The sequence below is a fragment of the Perissodus microlepis genome, chromosome 1 (genome assembly GCF_051167445.1).
Source record: "Perissodus microlepis isolate ML-2025 ecotype Zambia chromosome 1, ASM5116744v1, whole genome shotgun sequence".
Classification (NCBI taxonomy): domain Eukaryota; kingdom Metazoa; phylum Chordata; class Actinopteri; order Cichliformes; family Cichlidae; genus Perissodus; species Perissodus microlepis.
This window is the reverse complement of record NC_140461.1, coordinates 10,418,180-10,436,739: the sequence shown is the minus strand read 5'-3', so window position 1 is coordinate 10,436,739 and position 18,560 is coordinate 10,418,180. Positions and strand designations below refer to the sequence as shown.

The following is an 18,560-nucleotide window of genomic DNA, read 5'->3' as shown; positions in this document are numbered from 1 at the left end:
TAAAGTCCTGGGATCACAGCACAGATCTGGTCTGATTCGGGTGAAAGGTAAAAACCACACCGAAAGACAACAACATTCATATCAGATGGTGTCTTTTAAATCAACCAACAGCAGCAAGACAGGCTGATTTGCATCTACTGTACAAACACAATTGGTGTCTTTTTTTTCTGCTGTCTGTGGGAAGTACTGCTGCTCAGTAAGTTCTGCTTCTCTCATTACTCATAATAATGCAAGTTAGCATATTTTATCAGCCAAAACAAAGCAATCTGATTAAAAACAAATTACGACAGCACTGTTTGTTTGGAGGGCTAAGACATTAGGCCAACATATTCAGCTCAATTACTGTATGACTTGTCTAGCTTAATGAATGAAATTGTCAGAGACCAAAATTGTCTGTGTTTGAGATGAATAACACACATAGCATTCATTTGTCATTCTGAGTTTCTTTAACATTCTCTTATCTTCTCGCCTATCTAAAACTCAGCAAAACACAGCTGTGTTCCACAACAAAAATATGCAGAAGACACTGATGAGACACTGGAAACTGATATGTCTGTGATACGCCTGAGATACTAATAGTGAATTTGTACCAAGCTGCAAACTATTGCTCTGACTTGGGTGACGCCATTGTCAGCAGTAGTGTGACAGGTCATCATATCTCTTCTCTTCTCTTCAAACAAAAAACAAATAAACAAAAACAGAAAACAAACAAAACAAACAATAGCAGTGGGCTTTACTGAGGTCTTTTGCAGATGCCAAATTGAATCAAACAATATCAGCATGCAAGTGAAACACCCAGGACAATAATGTAATATTTGTCACACACAGTTTATGCATTCACACTGACATATCCCAGCACAGCACACAGTTTCACAAACATGCACACAGGCTCTCAAGTCCCTAAGCTTCTTGTGCCCCTGATGGGAGACAGTGCCTTGCCGGTAGTGGTGATAAAACATTTCCAGGCTGTTCAGCCCAGCCCTAACCTCCTGCCTGTGTCTCTTCTGGCTCCACAGACCCAAGCCCCTGCTGGTTAAATCTATCGATCCTCACAGCCACACAGCTACACCCAAGACAAAGCTTCTGTCTTCCCTGTTCTCTCTGAGTGAGTCAGAGTAAAAGCTGAATTCTCTGCCAGGTTTATTCCCTCTGGTGTGTCAGCAGTGTGGATCTGAAAGATGTCTGTTCTGTTGTCAACGTGAATATGTGTGTGTCTTGTCTAGACCATTGGCATAGGTCTAACACATTTTTTTACTGAATGCGCATGTTTTCTCCCTTTGACGAGCATACGAGATATGTTTATGATGGACGGCCAGGGCCATGTCTATGCCCTCCAAGTCTGATTGCAATTAAAAGGCATGGGGAAGGACTGTGTTAAAATGGCACTTAAGGAGCTGGGAGCTCAGCTGGCTAGACCCATTTCTGTTAGAGTGGCCACTGACGACTCCCAATTCTCTCAACCAATTATCTGAGCACTCATCTTTACACAGCGGGACCACTCCCCTCCCTTGACCAATCAGATATTTGACTGCCTTAGGTTAGTTACCATGGCATATTAGTCCAGCATCTCAAAACAAAATCAAAAGCAGTTTGGGAAAGTGGATGAACATTATTGCAGCTTGAGCTACATCGAGAATTCGACATATACCTTTTGCCACACTGCAATTCCCATTTTTAGCATTGTTAGTTCCATTGCTGGGTGGGTAATCACATTATTTTTTTCTGTAATGTGGTAATGTGATGCATTACTGTGCTAAACTCAGTAATCACATTACAGTTACAGTTGTCAGTGATCTGTGGTTCTGCAGTGATCTGTGTGATGGGTTGATGGAAAAACACTTGTGAAAAGTGCTTGTTTTTCCAGCACTTGCTACAGACAGCTTGTGTGCATAGGGGGTCTACAACTTTTGAGACGTGTGATATGGACATTCCTTCTTTTTTTCTTTTTGATGGTAAAGTGCAAACTGTGCTCAGGGCAGAAACAACTGCTAACAGGACATCAACTCTTTTTAAACATCTGCGAAGACAAGACGCTAACGCAAAGTTAGCAGTGAAATACTCTGCTGCAGCTAAGCAGTTAGAGCCTGATCCTCAGCAGGTAACAAATAAGAAAGCAAGCTTTTGGCACTGTAGCCTCAAATTCCACATCTTCCACATTTTATAATAGAATGATTGAATGGGGATTGGTGAGGCTGTTTTTTGTGTTTGTTAAATGTTAATTATGTGACAATGTGTTGAAGGCAATGTTAGCAAGTAACGGAGTAATTGCCAAAAATTACAACTTAAAATATAAAGTTAGAAATAACAGAAGGATGAATAAAATATGAACTTGAATAAAGACGAGCTTGAAATACTTTATCTAAAACCTATCAGAGAGCAATAGCTATTAAAAAAAGATAACAAGAATTATAATTACTATGTGAGCTAAAAAAGAAATGGCAACTACAGCAAAACCCATGTACTAGCACATGTAATTAGCACCGTATCACAGGCTACAATCTACAATGCAGTGCTACAACTGGAACTACAATTATAGACAGAAGTAAGACTTTAACAAGAATTATTACAAACAGATAGCAGAAACTGTAAATGAAAGAAGAACTAGGACATGATATGGAAGTTAGAATATAAAAAAAATGTTACACGGGATGTCACTTACCGCGATGTCACTTACTGTAGGCTCTGTAGCACAAAAAATACAACTTCTATTAGAAATATAATTCAAAAAACATAAATATAAGTGCTGCTAGAGCCTGTAATAATACTAGAACTTAATAGCTTAATAATTTACTAGTCTGGAAGCAGTAAAATATTAACTGAATATGAGAATGCACTGCTCAAACTACTAGAAAATATGAATATATTGCCAATAAATATAAGGCCCATAACTGTGTCTCATCTAAACATTTGTACTTTATGCTTTTTTGAAACAAAATTATTAAACCAGATTCTGTTCCTTTAACAGTTTTTATACAGTACCTGTACCTTTTTGTTCATAGATTATGGTAAATTAAATTGTTAAATCTGTATCCAAATAAGAATTATCATGACTCACTGCTCTCAGCAATGGTCCTAGATTATGGACCCAGAATTTTTAGTAGTGTACTTTGAATTCTTTTGCATTGTTTATTGTTGTGATGTCCATTTGGTTCTTAGTTTGATTAGTAGCATCTTTATATTTTGAATCTCACTTCTATGTCGAAACTAATGTTTTTTTAAGGGTTATTTTGTATAGTTTATTGCTATTTTCTTAGCTTTCTCCTGCATCCTTCTGTGTCAAGTTTGTATGTTAATATTTTCTGGTAGTCTTTTGTCTCTCGTATGTCTTTCGTGATTAGCTTCTGCTGTGTTCTCCACTTGTTTCCTCTTCCGCATGGTTCATCTGAAGGAAAAAAAGGAAAAAAGAGGTTGAAGTTCCCAACTCACAACCCACGGCTAGTGTCAGATCAATATGAGGCTTTCAAATCATCTCCTACTCATTTATGTGAGAACATACGCACTTATATGTGGAAGGCATGTGTGTAGTACTCACATGTGGAGTGCACTATCACGCTGATCCTGAAACATTGAGAAGTTATTTCCACATTATATCTAGGGCATCCATTTTATTGGAGGCTTGGAATTAAAACTTCATCCACTGGCAAAGAGGGCTCTGTGAGTGGCAATAATTGAGGGAATATTGCCTGTCTCGAAGAAGGAGCCATGCTTCTACGTGAGGGCCCAGAAAGTCATTTCATTTTTCTGCCCATTACTTTTTCCTTCTTCGTCTTTTTTTTTCTTTTCACCGTTTTTGAATCAAAGCAATGTTGAGCGGGTGCTTTGAGTGTGGGGAAAAGGGAAAAATGGGGGGGGGGAGTAAAAGCAGGGTGAGATGAGTAGGACTGATGTGACTGAGGGAATTACCTGCAAGAAGGAGGAGGGGGACACTGATGGGAATGAGTATCAGAAAAAAATGTGGTGAGGTGCATATATATATATATATATATATATATATATATATATGCACCTCACCACATTTCGTGTGCATGTGTGTCTGTGTGTCCTATGTGACAGTCTCATCACACCCAACTTACCCCACACTTCTCTTGCCACTCTTTTCCCTCCCACTTTTCCTCTTTCTTTTTTATTTCTCTCCTTCCCTCCATGCCCCGCTGTTTACGCTGACAGTAATTTGACAGGTGCGGGGTTGACAGCCTTGAAGGCGGCAGGGTAAGCGATTGTCAGGCCTGGTGTTGTTGGGCAGCTGCTGACTGGCTGACGAGCTGGCAGTGAGATTGGGAAGCTGCTACTGGCCAGGGGATTGATAGGGAGACGAGTGAGAGCTGTCGCTATGGGAATGCGATGGAGTGGGATAGACGGCCTTTGAGAAGCCCAGAGGGAGTTTGGAGGGGGGCCGTGGTTGCATACCTCAACTCAGCCCGAGATGTCCAAGCATTGCCCAACTGGTGTTGTCTGCCCCTGGGTAAAAAAAAAACTGCCTGGGGATGACTATGACACTGTGCCACCTCTTTGATTATTACTCTGCAATCTCATACAGACAGTTCTGAGACAGCTCTCACACTTCAGCTTTCACGCAAATACTCTTCCCAGCAGTCATCAAGTTGCACAGGTGTGGAGACAGTTAAAGATATTTTTTTTCCTTTGACAGTGTAGTTTTGACCACATATTTGTGCCAGATAGGATTCTGTAGATACTATCTAGCAAGTCATTAGATAAGAGATAAGATAAGATAAAACTTTATTAATCCCTCGGGTGGGTTCCTCTGGGAAATTCGGTTCCAAATAAGCACAGCACCGACAGAAGTTATAGAGTTACAGAATATTATATATATATATATATATATATATATATATATATATATATATATATATATATATATATACACACACATATATAAATACAAAGACATATATAGATAAAAATATACAAAGGGGATAAATAGAATAAATAGGAATAAAATAAAAATAAAAATACAAGTGGATTGCACATTTCAAGTATGGAGTCTATTGCACCGTTGACTATTAAAAAAAAGTTTTGCACAAAAGGTAATTGCACAGTGAGGTGAAGAGGCACTACAGCTTAGTTGTTCCCCCCTCCTTTGTCCTCCTGTTTCCCCTCCCTCTCCCCTCCAGAGAGGAGTTAAACAGTCTGATGGCGTGTGGGACAAAGGAGTTTTTAAGTCTGTTGGTTCTTGTCTTGGGGAGAAGCAACCTGTCACTGAACAGGCTCTTCTGGTTGTTTATGGCCGTGTGCAGAGGATGCCCAGCATTGTCCATAATGTCCAGCAGTTTGTTTAGTGTCCTTTTCTCTGCCACTGTCCATTAGACAACAGATAATCTCACCATGAAAATACAGAATGAAAAAAGTGAATTGTCTCAGCAGTAGTACTGGCTTACATCAGCTAAGGCCTGTTAGTCATCCTAGTGAAGATTTTCTGAGGAACAAATAATACTGGTAAAGTAAAGAAAACATTTTTGTACAGGTGAAAGATAAATGAAGTAAGCTGTTTGATGGATTTGAAAGGCAAAACTTAGAGCATTGTGCCAGCTGGACTGAGAGCTAGGGAGTCCCCTGAAGGGTTCGCACATACTTATATAACCCATTGAGAGATAGCCAAGAGGGCGTGCGTGCACACGCACACACACACACACACACACACAATCACAGACAGGGGACATAGTGGATAATCTGTAGGGTTCAAGCGTTACTCACCACATTCATGCAAGCTCACAATGCAGCAGATGCCAACCTGGCTTGACTTCACAAGTGGACAAACAATCTAAATAAACATACATGTGCATTCACTGACACAGATGCATACACACAGACACACACAAGCAATCTTGGCAACCTCAGCAACCCAGAGGAAATCAGCATTACTTAGGATTAAAACAAAAGGGCCTAAAGCTTTGACGAGACATGCATGTTTTTCCATCCATCCTAATCTCTTTTCCTTTCTTTGGCACTCTAAAAACTTTATGGATTCTTTCTTTTTTAACTGGCACAGTCCTGTTGTTGGATGAAGAAGGGGAATGCAAAACTTTCTTGTTGACGTCATTGTATTTGTAAAATTTGTCCCATGGGGTTTATTCCCATTGCAAATGTCAACGGGTCATGAAATTCACACAAAATCTCTCAAAACTATGTAAGCTCACAGGTCAAATAAGATTGAAAAAAAAGAAGAAAAGAAACCTAGAGATACGTGGTTTTTATCCACCATGAGCAATAACCTAGTACTGCTGTACCTGTGGACACATCAGAGGGGTTTATGGGATCTTTATTCCTGATTGCACCCTTGTGAGCTGACAACGGCATAAATCTCAGTGGTGCTTTAAGCAGCAGCATATGCAGCTATGAAATGCTCAGGGAGGTTGTTACAGTGAAAAAAGGGAGAGGAAAAATCTTCCTTACATCAGTTCAGCCTACGTGCTTCTCTAGAGAATTTCTTTCAGCTTCCACAATGTGAAAATATCTGTATGAGATATTATTGAATCGCACTTGATCATTAAAATGTTATTGTTGTGAACCAACTGGATTTCAGAGTGACATAATTTTAAACTTCTAATGCAATCGTTTCAGTTGGTTCAGGATTTTTATTCTGTGAAAAGCTGACAGAATGATTATTATTATTGCAAAAAAAGTCCAGCTGCCAGTGAAAAGGCTTTGTAGAGTTATTGTTTTTTTCACAAACAAAATTTCATAGTGAGCTGACATAGGGCATGACCACATTCATCTTTAGACAAGAGTGACAAAATTAGATTTTTTGGGTTGTTAGTTAATACTGGAATGTGTTTACATAGATGCATATATCTAAATGTCAAAAGAAAATCTCTGTGATATGCTGGTTTTCATATAAATATCATTTTTATTATTTACCAGTACAGATACATACATATCCAGTCATATGATGCCTTATATTATTAAGACTGTCAGAATCAAAGGACTCAATTGACTGAGAAATGCAGAATGCCCAAAATAAGAAACCTTGCATTGAAACATGCTGTATACAGGCATGGTAGAGATATATTTTAGCGTATGGACTGATATTAGTCAACACTGTCAACCTGTCTTGTCCCAGTGTGCACCTGCTGCTCACATTGTAAACAGAGCTGAAACCTATTCCCGTCTCTGTCTCTTAATCAGCATTGAAATATCAAGTAAGGCTAACTAATTTTGGCAGAGGTTCCAGGGCTCCATGTTAACCTCCCCAGTGCTCAACTGAGCAGAATTCCTCTTGCTGTCTCTTACCTCATCTCATTTCTTTACTTGGCTAACCAAAAATGTTTTCTTAAATCGGCATTTCAGAAGTGATCGTCAGGAAATAAATTCATACATATGGATAAAATGCAGTTAAATATAAGGTGAAAAAAACAACAGAAGCATATCTAACATATTTTTGGGAAAATCTATACGAGTTTAAATTTAAGCTGGTCCTCCAAACCTCGTTTCTGTATCTTTAATGAGGAAAATGGAGACATGATCGCACTGAAAATGGTGGGGCCATTAATCAATTATTTAATTAAATGTTTTACTCTCCATTCCTGCTCATCTATCGGACAGTCTCTCCTCGCAGTGGTATTTCTTTAACGAGGACTTTTCTATAATGGACCCTTAACGAGGAGTGAGCCTCCCTGCCTGGCCCAGCATCTGTGCTCTGCCTTGCTGGGTAGATTACGGCGTGCTCCCGCCAAAGTACCCATCACCACTCCCTCGCAGCCTGTTACTCCATCCCTAATCCAGCCTGCCGAGACGCTGCACTTTGTCGACTCTCAGGCCATATGCTCACCCAAAGATCAACTGAGATGGGAGGGTGAAGAGGCACAGCTTGAGCCCACTGCTTTCTGACCTGGGGTGCAAGCTTTTCCAAAGTGAGTTAGCCCCTCTTCCCATCTTTGTGAATTTCTCTCAGTGAAGAGAGTGAAGGAAGGCAGCAGCAGTAATTCACGGCAGCAGATGGGGATGTCAATTCTTATTGTTCTCCTGTGCGAAGCCTTAACAGGACTGGTAAACCACTGTCGCTAATCATGGCCAGCACACAGTCCCAGGCTATTCTAGTTATTACAGGGGATATGGAGATGTCTAACATAATGGATAATGCATGCTGGGGCATCAAACTGGGTTTGGTGCTTCAGAAAACCCACTAGGAAGCAAAAGTGCTCTGCGCCACACATAACCTGGTCCTTGAGTAGAGTAGTGGGAAAGGCTAGCTTCCAAGGACCTTTCTTTGTCCTTTGCATTTTCTGGTAAGCTAGTAAGGGCTATAGTTCTTGGAGGGGGAGCAGAACAGGGGCAGCACTGAGAAAGAAAAAAAAAAGAATTATAGTGCTAGAACTGACAATAAGATGTGAAACAAAGGAGGAAAAAAAAGAACTGTGTAGCCTGGAGGTAGCAAAGAAAAAGCAGTCAACAAAACTACAAGCAAATCTCATGAAAAAAACCTACAAAATTATTCTTAGTAATTTTCTGAAAAATCTAAACACTGTGGTTTTGGGCAGATTTTCCCTTGAGGAGCAAACTGGATTTGTTGGTGACTTATTTTTTGCCATGCATGAGTAGACATTCAGGGCTTTAGTTAGTTTCTCTCTCAGTGAAAAATAAATTTGGGATCAGCTCCAAACAAACTGTATGGTCCAAGTTTACTGACATTAATGACGGTTTCATCCTCACTGGTGTATTTTCAATAATGAAAAAAATTTGCAAAATAGCAAAATTATTAAATTAAAGTCTGTGTTGGGCATATCATTTAAATATAAATATGTAATTTCTTCATTTCATTTTAAAGGTCTATTTGTTTGTTTGTTGTTTTGCCTGCATTTTAAAGTATAGAGAAACACAGTGGAAATGAGGTGGTAGTGGTGGTTATATCATGGTTATGGAGCATGTGGCTTCATCATTAAGTCACCGGTTACCCTACATTCTTTAAAGGATTCATTCTAAGAATGTGGTATATAGTTAGGTAATAAATCAAATGTGTGGTGCCATTCAATTTGTTTTGAGAATCCTTGCCTTACTGTGGGGACTGAGTTTGAGTACCAAGTAGAGCCTATTACCTCATTGTGGTTCAGTATTTGTTTGTCTCTAAATAAACAGGACACTCTGACTGGGAGGTCAGAACTGGAAATGCAGCAGTGTCAGCTTTCATTATAGTTCCACTCTGCTTTACAGCGCAGCCACTCAGTTACCTGCCTGTATTCTTTCTTGAGGAGAAAATCTCACTTCTTTGTCTCCGTCATTATATCTCTCTCCTATCCAGCCAATCCTTTTAGTCTGTCCTTCTTCCTCCATTTTTATCTCACTGTGTTCATCAAGACATGTTGAGATGAAGAAATCCTCAGATGATCGCAGCACTTGCGTTGGAGGAGAGAATTCAAAAGTATGTGTGAAGGGGAAGGGGAGGATATGCAGAGCGTTTTAAAGATTGAAAGGTCAGGATGGTAAATTGCCTCTCTGTACATGAGTCTCACTAGTCCTTTGACTATAATGTGTAGGATTAATACATTCTCCTGCCCTTTGTGCTCACATTGAGCAAGAGACTGTGTAATATGTTAGGGGCTGATTTTTTAGAACATTCTGTCAATGTTTTCCCCTCCCTCCTAAGTGTTCTTTGAAAGAGTAGGCTTTTGAAATATGAACTAAAGGAAGATACTGCTTTGAAAGTTTTGAAGAAAAAATGTTAAATGTCTTTATTAATGTCTGCGTTTGATTTATTAAGCAAAAAGAAGTGACATGATGATAAGCGATATATGGCTACATTTATGCATATAATACTTCTTCATATATTCATGTATTCAAATTCATAGCTCCATTTATCTATCTGTATATACCCATGTGCAGGTGCTTCCATGTTTTTTCCCTTCCTCTCACTTTTTCTGTGAACGATATCTGTGGTGGGCTTCATTTTCATATAATTGAATCGAGGCCCTTCCCACTGCGAGGCAGGATTTGGTTAAGCTGAAAGTCCTCCTTGACTGCTGTTACCTCTGTGCAGATTCAGTTACAGCTGTTACCACAGCAGCAGCCTGCCAGGGCCTGTCTCCGTGGATACCTCCCCTAATTACCGTGTTTATTGGAAATTAAAGATATACCAACTAATGAAACGCGGCAAACATTACCGCCGATGCAATGTCATTAATTCTAGCCTGGCTCCCATCTCCCATGTGAGGCTGAGGCAGAAAGAGGTGCCGCATATTAGCATAAATATGAATTTTAGTCAGCTGGAAAGCACTTGAATGAAGAAAAATAATGAAAAATGTGTGTTTTTTTATTTCTCTTTATTTTTCAGTATCAGAATAAATATATAATGGTAGTGGACTGGGCACAGAAACAGCAGGAACATAGATAATGTTTTGTGCGGCCCAAAAGAAGTATGGGCGTCGACAGCATGGCAGGAGGAGGACAAGGAGAAGGGGTTGAATATAGGGGCATCTACTGGACACACAGCGGATTTCTACCTTGTTCTTTACAACTCGCATTTCAAAGGCAGGAGACGACACATATAGATTAGAGTGCCTATATTATAAACACCCTGAAGTCTCTGGAGATGGAAAAACAAGTCTATATTTATGGATGTCACCATCATAGCATGAGTAATTCTTAACAGGTTGTAGTTCTGGCATATTTTGTGCGTGGTAATATTTTTAGTTTAACTTGTGTGTTTTGTTATGGAATCTACCAGAAATGCAAGCCATTTTAAGGAAGCTAGGAGAACCTGTGCAATATCTTGGTCATTTGCTGTAACTTTGGACTCAAAATATACAAACATTTACGCCCCAATCAGTCCCTCTTTGTCTGAGACCACAGACTGTATTCATACTGATGTTATTCTCTGAATATTTGTGGGAGTGTCACATTTACCAGTGGATGTGAAACTCCCGACTGCAATATTGGCAGCATAGCTAGATGTCAAAAACCACAAGTAGGTGACAAATAGGATAGATTCTTCTACAGCTGTAGATACAGTCTCTTTCTTGAGAATTTCATCTACTGCTTAAAACTCATCTTTTTAAATTTGCTTTTGGTTGATTTCTGTTTTTCTGTTTTAGCTTTTCTGTGAAGTACTTTGTGATTTTTATCTTGAAAGGTGCTATACAAATAAACATTTACTTTACTTTACTTACTTGCTTCCTGTTCAATCATTTTTGTGGTCCTGTTTAATCCAAATAAGGATTTGCTGATATTGTTTTGGCTAACTAGCCTGCCTCTTCACTATTTTGCAGATTTTCTGCATTAGCAGAATCCAGTTTTTGTGCTTTGGGTAAATAGTACAACCGTTAACAAGAGGTGTAAGCAAATACACAGTGATCAAATGAAAAAAAGGACCTAGAGGGCTATGGTTGCATTCTTAACTGAATTATACCATCTCTGCCATTTACTATTTTATTTCATAGGCTAAATTTTTCGGGCAGTTAAGGAAAAGAACATAAGAATGAACTGCTTGGAGTCATAGCAATTTCTAGCTAACTAGTCTTCAAGAGTCAACCAAGTCTCGTGTCTATTTACCTTGTTTCCTTTTGTCCACTGTATAAGATTAATTTCCATTTACTGTCTCTAGTTCAATTGTTCTAACAGTTTTTCATTCATAGGTCAGAATGGGTCATTAAGTAGCTTCTTCTAATGCACTTTGTGTATGCAAGACCGAGCACACAATCACAATCTTTGGGGAATATTAGATATTAGGACAAGGTTGTATTGTAGGCAGCACATTATCACAATGTTCCACTTTCCGGGCTTAGCTGTTTTTATAAAAACAGCTCCCTGTTCAGTCTCTAGCCTCTCTCTTGCCACCTTAGGCTGCCTAATTTTTCCTTTGCTTTCCCTCACATGTTTTCATTTGCTTGTTGTTAAAAGCAAAAATGTAACTCGAGGTTTGCATCAAAGATGAGAGAAGAGAACAAAGCAGGAGAGTGTTTTTACTTTTCTTATCATTTTTCATCTTGGCTTTTCCTGTCCCTCGTAAAATGGTGTTCCCCTAGAGAGCGTGGCCATTGGAGTGTCATTCTGAGTGGACACAGGAACTCTGGGGACTGCCACTCTCTTTCTACTTCTTGGGAAAACTCACAAGGAAATATTTTATCAGAGTGGCCCCATAGAGAATCTTTGCTCTTCCAATGTCTTTGTTTTTATTTTGAAAACACGCAGAAGGTGCTGTAAAAAGAAGTGATCAGAGGACATGAGAGGCAACGATGTGGGATCTTTTTGTTCTGTAAAGATGCCATCTCCTCTCAGAGAGTTCAGGGATATGCATCAGAGACAGTTTCATGTTGTGCTCTTTGTTGTCTATTTGACGCTTCACAGCTAATTACGCTCCCCATAGAAAGTTACTGCTTCTCTGCATCTTCAAACAGTAAACACAACTATTCTGTCTGTGCAAGACTGTAAGCTAGCATCTCTACGATGGCTTGGGGTGCTGCCTTGCTAGTTTTGTCCTACACACATTTCCTTGTGTGCAAATGTCCTCTGCACACCTTGAAGCTGTGCTGTAATATGATTAACGCAGAAGTCGTCCCAGCAGTGGCCCATGCTCCAGAGCACTGTGCCTGCCCTTTGGACTGTCTACAGCTGCAGTGATGAAACCAAACACATTTATCAGCAGTGCTGATATTAAACTGCACCAGTTTCATCATCCTACTGCCTGGCACAACACCCTGAAAAAATAAAAATAATCACCGTTGAATCCAATTTGATAAAGCAGTAATTGGATTTACAAACATCTGAGAAGAGATGTGATCCCAGATTATTTATTTAATGAAGTCTTGTGATATTGGCCACATGTAAATTGTTAACCATGAGACTTTTTTTTAAAAAAATAAATCCCCTAGCATATTTGCCAGGCTGTAGCGAAAGGAACATATATTTTAGGGCCTTCTCTTGGCAAAAGCTTGCTGGTGTGAACTGTCACTGGCACGAGATGTCTGATAAAATTAACTGATTTATGGATATGAAAGAGGGCCTGCTTAATCAAGACTTGCCAAGGGGTAGAAGCCCAGGTGTGAATGAAAGCTCTCAATAAATAAGCAGGTCAGGCTGACTATCATGACAGCTCTCTGAGGTAAAGACGGGCAGAGGCATGTAGAAATGTCCTTTTCTCTCTATTTATCTTTGCCACTTCTTCACTGTTTAATCCCTTCATCCCATTTAAAAAGGAGTTGAGATTGCACGGCGTCTTCATTCTTATAACTTAACTCCCAATGAAACTTGTCCCCAGTGACTGTTGGCTCCTCACAGGCTTTGATTAAAGCCATTCTGCCTTGGGACAGCAAACGTCTATAAGGTGACGGCTCATTCCAGGCAGACTTATAATGCCATGAGGACTGTGGACTGTATGGAGCCCTCAGTGACGTATGCATTAATCACCTGGATGGCAGAGAACATAGACACTGCCTGCAATTTGTCTTACGTAAGTGGCCTTAAGGGACTTATTCTCACAAGTCCTCAACGGCATGCTGTCTTGGAGCTTGAAGCTCGTCAAAGATCTGTTAAGAAAATTTAATGAGCTACAGTGTGCATAACCCCCCAGTGTGATTTTTCTCCACTTGATTTTAAAAGTGGATGCCTCTGGATGCTGTCACCAAAATTATCGACAGTGCAGAGTTCAAAACAACATCTGATCTCTGTACCAGAGCAGAACAAAATTCTCTTGTTTCTTTATTGTTCCCAAAAACTGTCTTCTAATCTTCTCGCAGGCCAAGAGGGATGGACAGACAGATATATCTGTCCACTCCCTTCTCTCCTTGCTGTGGTAACCTCTCTGCCATCCTCAGGGGGTATATTGGCAGTCTGACCTATTTTTATCAACACTTCCCTATCCCACCTCTAGGCCAGATACAGCACCCCTTTGAGGGACAGGGAAGAAAGATCTGCTGTTTACCAGTCTGCTGTCCCCTCCATGTCTCTAGTAGAGGTCACTACAGCATGGGTTCTGTCATACACACACACAGACACAAGAATACTAATCATTTTATAGATACATATAACACGCATGGCTTCTCGACATGTATGAGAATTCAACACAAATTGTTTTAGATGCACTTCTGTTTGGTTGACAAGCAGAATTTTATTATTCTTTGTCCCTGCATCCTTTTATTACATTTAGGATTTTCTTGGAAGTAGCTGTGGAGAGTTTACAGTCAAGGTGTAAGATAGATAGACAGATGGATAGAAAATCAATTTAAAATTGTGCTCTGTTGCTTTTATACAACATAAAATAAATGTTGGAAAATGTATCTATTATATATACATATACGCACACATATACATAGACATTTACACATAATACAAATTAAAATAATATTGAATAAAAAGCTGTAAAAAAGTTAGCTAAAGAATCAAAGTTGTCCTTTCTTTACATGGTCTTGCAACAAGTTTATATAGTCTTCACAAGAAACTGAAATAAATCTTGAAGACACTCCAAATCTGAGCACCAGCAACGGCACACCGCTCAGAACCTGTGGTCCAGTGCCTCGGTGCAGAGACCGGTGCAGGCATGGAGACAGGCAGAGGGATGAGTCTCACTTTGTTAACAGTCCCTGGGTACAGAACAGCCCGTGTCGCCTGCTTTTGGAGGGTGATTTTTCAGCCTCCAGGTGTTTACCTGCAGGATACGCATCCCTCCTGAGAAACACATCAGTGTCACACACTGGCTGTGGGCAGGCACATCGCTCAGTGCTGAGTGAGCTAGACAGTGAGGGTGGGGCTGGGGGTGGCAAACAAACAGAGAATCGAGGGCAGCGCTGCTTTGTGTGCAGCACTGCTGGAGCTCAGACTCATTAGGTATGAAGCCATCTCAGAGCAGGCATCTGTATCCTGTGAGAGATCCCACCAGAGACTGCACTGAGAGAGCCATCAGATCTTCTACAGCAGGCCCCTTTGAACACAAACTACTAGCCCCCCTTCGTTCCCTCATTCCAGCTCCCATTTAAACACAGAAACAGGATGGAAATTTAATGAGAATTCTGTGCTGCTTAAGCCTGCTGCAGCTGCTGCATGAAGCACAGATAGGAATGTTATGTTCACTTATTTTACCCTCCATGCGCTGGCTGTGGGGTGAAAGTTGCAAATGGAAGGGGGAATAATAGATGAGTATCTGCTAGCATCTGATGAAAGGTCTAAGTGATACAAATGTGTCCCATTTCAGTGATCCATCCAGCCCTGTGTCATCGCTGTGATTTGTGGGAAAGGTCGTGCAAGAAATGACTTTGGCTGAGGAGGCGAATCCCCTGTTTATGTTTGTTGTGCTTGGTGCGGCGGCCCGCAGAGCGATGGGCTGGTGAGATGGGCGTCTGGTGCAGGTGGTGTTTTTGGAGGATAGGGCTGATATATCATTTGCCAAGGTCGTACTCAATTAGGCTATTTGTTGAGCATAGCTGCATGAGGTTGGTTTAATCAACCGAGGAATGGAGACAACAACGACAAAAGAGGAAATAAATTAGGCATGGCCAGGCCACACTCTCAGGCATGCAGCAGAATGCTGGAGAAATGCTCCATTTAGCTGGCCACCTCCTTTCCTCAAGAACCTACTGTCCTTATGATGACACAAACCGACGCATACATTTCAGTTCTTCTGTGACTTTCCAGTACAGGTGAAACAGCCTTTCTAAATTATTACAGGATGCAGACTAAAGGTCAATTATGCCAGATGGGTACAATTACTAAACTAATTAAAAAACTGGGGAAGAAAAGTGGGAACAACCATAGCTGCAGTGTGTGGCATACATCAAACAAAGTGGCACAACCATGACAAAGAAACAACATTTGTTTACCCTGATTAAGCCAAGACCTTGAGGGGTACTGAAGCACCTGTATAAGTGGGTACAGCCCTGGAGGAGAGGAGTCAGACTGTGTTAATAGTGGAGCAATCAGTGGCCATTCAGGTTAATGAGCTTTCAGCTAGTCAGCCCTGGCTAATGTGTGATTTGGAGGGTCAGCCCATAGCTCAGCAGCAAGCACCGGTCACATTCACCCTCACCACACGCTGCCAATGCAGGCTCGAGTTTTCCTACCACACCCTCGGGCCCCTCGGCTGCTTATGACAGTAAATATTTGATTAAATAAATGAAGGTTGATTAGCTCTCAGAAGCCTTGCAGTAGACTGCATTGTGCTCAGGTGGTGACTCAGGTTTCAGCTTCCTACTAAGGGACAGTCTCAGAATTAACATCTATGCTGTAAACTAAGTTAAGGGGTTAGCAGGTGGATCGCAGGGTGAAGCCAGATGATTAATTTGATTGTAAATAAACTCCAAGGAAAATATGACGGCCTTGTAAAAAAGATAAGGAGTAATGAATCAATCTTGCTGATACAATTCCTCATACTTACCTGTACCTTTTTTTCCTGCCTTTCTCTTTGCTTCTCTCTTCCTCACTTGCTTTCTCTGAGAGCTCTTAAGCTGTGACATTTCCGTTTCCCTGGAGATAGAGCGTGCCAGGCGGTTGCCATAGCAACTCCCTGCTCTTTAAGGCCCGCACAGCATCAGCCCACCCCTCTACCCCATACCAAGGATGGGGGGTAAGGAAAGGGGGGCTCAAGAGAGAAAGCACACCTGCTGGCTTCCTGCTAATTGGCTATTTCTCTTTCTCGCTACTTCCCTGTTTCTGCTTTAACTTTTTACCCCCTCCATGAATTGCCTTTCTTTGTCTGCCTCTGAATTGCTCCCCATCCACCATGGATATGGTTTCTCACTCACACAGACTATCGTTTTCTCTTTTTTTTTAACTCCTTCCTCCCTACTTTTTGGGTTTCTTCTTGTAGAGCTTAAAAACATCTCTGGCTTCCAGCATCTGACATTTATCTTCATCTAACCCTGTCAGTTCTCTTTTCCTCTACCTCTTTATTTAATTTTCTAGCACATCTCTTTTATATTGTCATACTGTAGCCATGCCACAATACTTCTGACCCTCAGATGTACTGCACTCATTATCAGTTGCTTGTCATATTAGTGATATAACAAATTAAGCCATTTCTGATATGTGGTTCTGGCTAGGAACATCGGGTAAAAGTAAAAGGTTAAATGTATCCCTTTGTCCTTCCACCTAAGTGTCTTCTTTATAACTAAAGACAGAGATAAATCTGCTTCTTATAAAAGGAGTAGTGCATCTCACCTTCATACAAGCTCAGTCATGGCACGGCTAAGTGTAAATTGCCAGGGGGATGTATGTTAGGGCTATGGGTAGTTCATTAGGCACATCTCCTACTGGTGACTGCTCCACTCATTTTCAAAAGACCTTGAGATTTCTCATCTTTCTCTGTGTTATGCGTTGCCTGATTGTACCTACTGATTGAAAGACAAGTTTGCAATGTAAAGTTTATATGTGTAATGTTGTGGATGTCCTGCACTGTTTGCTTCAATAAATTAATCTTCCGTTTGTAATATCTTGCCATTGTCTTCTTATGGGAGTTGATGGTGCTTTGTCAATGCCATACACATATATAGAAAAACACACATGCTTTTATAAAAAGAATACATTTGATGCTCATTTTTTGTGCCTGAGTGTGTTTTTAATGTTGGGCTCATGGTGTTTTCCTCGGTGGTTCTTGTCATAGGGAGGCTTGACAGGTGGCCAGATGATCCTGTCACCCTCTCTGCTGGTGACATTTGAGCGATGTGAAAATGACTTTGCGTGCATGATGCTGGGACTCAGCTATTCCTATTCAATTAAGTCCATGAACAAATCATCTGTGTGTTTTCCTGGTGATAAGTCATAGCTATTGACTTGTGAGCAAAGCAAGTGACAATTATGAAATTTGTTCACTGCCACAGAGTGAATGCAGAGCAGTCTGTTTGTCTATTTGCTAGGAAGAAGACAGGCAAATAGATGGTTATATCAGTGAAACGGGACTGGGGATATAAAACAATAACAGCCAAATCTTAAGGCTAAACCCCTACCAGTGCTCTTATAAATAGTTAGAAGATATTGGCTGTCATATAATTTGTAAAGGTATATATTTTCTGCTGTCAGTATTCTGTACATCACATAAAATGCCCGGTGCATGTATGTTTAAATGGGATTCTTTAGGACTGAAGTGTTAATCTCATAATGGTAAACCTTTTTAGGGTGAGAAACACATATATAAAAAAAAGACAAACTTTGGGCATAAAAGGCATAATGACCTTTCTTTTTTTTATTTGCTTCTGTTTGGACTCAGTCTACCTTGCCCATTTAGCTCCAGCAACTGGAGCTCACGATTACACTATTGATCCATTGACTGGCCGGGCTTCATCTGTCCAAGCCATCCACCTTTGAGCACTTCAATTATCAGAGCCATCATAGCCACACTGCTGCGAGTGGCAGCTTGTCCAACACTGTAATCTGTCAGGGAATGAGATCCAGACCAGAGCATCATAGTGCCAAATGCTCCCCCATAAGTCACCTTGATCATGAAGCACAGTCAGGATTGACAGGGATGCGAAAGGGCCCAACCAGTCTTGGAGATCACTGAACCTACCTAGCCCATCTCAAACTGTAGAATGTGAGATTTTAGTTTTATACTTAGATGCTGTGTTGACAATCTTAAATGCTTTGGAGAAATGTACTTTAGAAATTGTAAAAAAGTAATTAGTAAATGG

At 40.5% G+C, this 18,560-nt stretch overlaps 1 protein-coding gene across 12 annotated transcripts in view; it reads left to right on the top strand.

Annotated features, from left to right (window-relative positions):
• The window catches only part of celf6 (CUGBP Elav-like family member 6), a 158,407-nt gene that overhangs the window by 39,298 nt on the left and 100,549 nt on the right, over nucleotides 1-18,560 (top strand). The window lies entirely within an intron of this gene.